Below are 3480 nucleotides of genomic sequence, written 5' to 3' on the forward strand. Positions count from 1 at the left end.
TTTCAGCAAAGGAAAATTCATACACAAATGATGCTGTGAAACCAAATGGAGGAAACAACCGTAGGCTGGGGAACCTCCACCACTATGCCTGCACTCTGGCTTGGTTTGAGGGATGTCCTGTATTTGATGGCCATAAATGCACGCAGATGGACTCCAGCACTTTTTTTCTCATTAACATCTACATGTTTCTGCTAGATATGGGAGTTTACCTTTATGTAAGATTTGCAGACTCAGGGATAATTACAATAGCGCAATGAAATACCCTTCCTCCACTAAAACACTTCAGTTATTACCAACCTCAGAAAATAAGAATAAGATAAAACTGTAAGTATGACATAAATATTTAATTTCAGTGCCTGTTCTATATTCTTGTATGATAAACAAAAAACAAACCTGAAATGGAGTTCATAGATTTGATGGTTATATGACATACAGGTTTCCCCTCTATATTTTGTGGGAACTATTCATTTTGCAGGGAAAAAGAAACATAACTAAAAGAATCAACAGAAAGACCTTGAAAATCTTAATCTATTTTTTGCTTTCTCAGTACAACACTTCTTTAAAGATAGGAAAGATGACAGAGAAATACAAAATGAACCATAAAGCTAGGCAGCATTGTTTGATCTTGTTCTGATTTAGAACGACCCCCCCCCACCAAAAAAAAAAAAAAAAAAAAAGTTAGTATAAAGCTACATATACATGTACATGTATAGATACTTATTAAAGCTAAAAAATATTTGAGTTATGATATATCATAATTATATAATCTTAGTTTGATAGGGACTAAGGGGAGAAAAAGATAATATTATGACAATGTTCTTATTGAAAATACAAGAAAATTTCTGTTAAAAATTAAAATCACATGAAACAGTCCAGCATAGTTTTATTTTTGTCAAAGCTTTGGTGTGAAAATTTGAACACCACCACAATGCTGAATGATTTGTTCAATATCACTAAAGCTTGAACGGCTATAATGGGTGTTACAGAACTCAGCATGGAATGTGTTAAAATCTGTGAGGACTACACACTTTAATACAAGTGGTATCAGAACCCAACCCTATCCAAAACAACAACAATAAACTTTCTTTTTTTTTTCTTCAGCTTTGATTTGACACAAGTAGAGAATCTAATGAGAATATTAGCCTTTTAAATAGCAACTCTAGAAATGTTTTTAACCTTCAGTAGCATTTTATTACTACTTTCTCACAGAAATTTTGTTACCTTTTAATTTCTGGATTCTGATCTAAAGAGCTTTCTTTCATTTCACCACAGTCAAGGCCTGTTATGAGAGGCAAACTTCACTTTGACATATGAATTGACATACAAGTTTATTTAACTATATATTACAAGGTTTGTCTACCTTCAGAGTTATTACAATCAAAATCTTGCTTAAATAAAGAATATACACTGAAATTAGTTAGAGCCACACTGTGCTTTTGATCTGCATGAATTATTGATGTTTCAGGAGGAGGGTGTTAAATTGGATGGTAGCTATAAATGCATCCCCTATTGTTACTGCTTGACTACACAATGGACAAAAGTTATTATAATTCCTTAAAGTTTAGAATAAAGTGTTGCTCCTTTTTTTTTTTTTTTTTTTTTTTTTTTTTTTTTTTTCAGACTAGCAGCTTTTCCCCCCTTCCCTACTTCCCTGCCCAATATCTTGCTCATTTGTTTTCCTTTCTGAATTTTTAGATCCATTTCATTCAGTCTTCAATTGCTTCAAGTAGAAGTGGTAAAGCTTGCAATATATTATTTTATAGTAATATTAGTCACACTGGCTGCCTCATTATTTTCTGGTCCAGCCTTTATACTACTTAGGACAAGAAACATTTGGAAAGGCTTTCAGCACCATTGTACTAACTCATACAGTAGCTCCTATAGCCAGATCCCATTCATTTTTGTTGGTTTTCTTTGATTTCAGTGGATGAGATTTGGCATCTTATGATTCTCAGAGACTTAATGTTGACATATTAATCATTTTGTATTCCATCACTTCCCAGATAATTACATAATTAAAGATAGAATATATCTTTTAAGAAATATGTTGTAAATTACTTTTGGCAGACTGCTAGGGACACACAGGTAACATTTCTCTACATAGCCCTGTAGAGAAGAAATAACTGAGAAGAGCCTGATATTCACCTAGGTTCACCTTACTCTTGTTATTTATACATACTTCATTATAGGTCCCCTGAGTATCATTTATACTTTTAATGGGACATGCGACCAATTTTGCATTGAGTCCCCTTGATTTTTCTGCCCGTCTCACTCCCCAATACCTCTATAATACATCTCAGGCTCAGGCTCTGCTGTCCAGTTTGCCATTAAAGAAGGTCCCAAATGCAGTAAAAGCACTTCTTTTCCTTCACATAAATTGTTAGGATACAAATCAAAGAACTCTCATAGAGAATTTTACTCCTCTAGAGTGAGAGGAAACCTCTAGCAGCTTTTTCTTCAGGACTGTACCAACAGAACTGTAGATGAAACAGAAGATCGACAAGAATTGAGCTACAGTTCCATAATGTCATATCTTTGATCTGCATATTGCAGAGACATTCTGACCAGATTGTTAGTTTTTTGCTTTCTTTCCCATATGCTTGTTAGTGGCTGTTTGCAAGCACAGGTTTGTAATTTAACATTTGGTCTCTTAAATATATGGGTTTTTGTTGTTGTAGTTGTTGTTTGTTTGTTTGTTTGCTTGTTTTAAAAAAAGCAGCCAACTATATTTTAATGGCATGTATGAATCTCTATTCAGGTACAGCCATTAAGATCAAAAACCTTCCACATGCATAGATTGCATTGAGCCTCCATTTGCTTTAATAACAGCATCATTCAGCTTCTTCATAAGTAAGTGTCATACTCAGGATATATGCTATTATTTTCCTGCTTACTAAAAGTATTGAAGGAAATAATTTTCTAGTGTACAACTACAACTGCTATTATTGCATTGAGATGTATATATATTGTAATATATTTTGAGCTTTTTCCTAGTTTATTTGGGGGAAGATTACATGGGAAGTACATTTTGACAGATATTTAAGTCAATATACAAGTGCTACACAAGTGCTGAGAACTCAGACAGGAGACATTAAGGCATATACTTCTACGACCATTAGGTAGGAATATATCTTAAAATTTAATTCTAATCTTATTCATGATATTGAAAGAACCCCACCACCTCCACAACTTCCACAAAGTTAAAATAAATAAATAAAAAATGAAATGAAAAAGTAAAATAAAATAAAATAAAATAAAATAAAATATTTAGACAAGCCAGAGCCACAATACAGAAGTCTCTTATGTGCTGCTGGAGTGTGGCATTCAGCACTGTGAATGGATCAGGGAGCAGCAGACACTGCTTACCTGTGGCTAAATGAAGAGCTTGCTGGGGACAGTTACATGCATGCAAGTGGAGACATGCATACTTTTTTGTGTAAGTCACAAAATACAGCTAGCTAATTAATTACATTTCCACCT

The sequence above is a fragment of the Aythya fuligula genome, chromosome 1, assembly GCF_009819795.1.
Source record: "Aythya fuligula isolate bAytFul2 chromosome 1, bAytFul2.pri, whole genome shotgun sequence".
Taxonomy (NCBI): Eukaryota; Metazoa; Chordata; class Aves; order Anseriformes; family Anatidae; genus Aythya; species Aythya fuligula.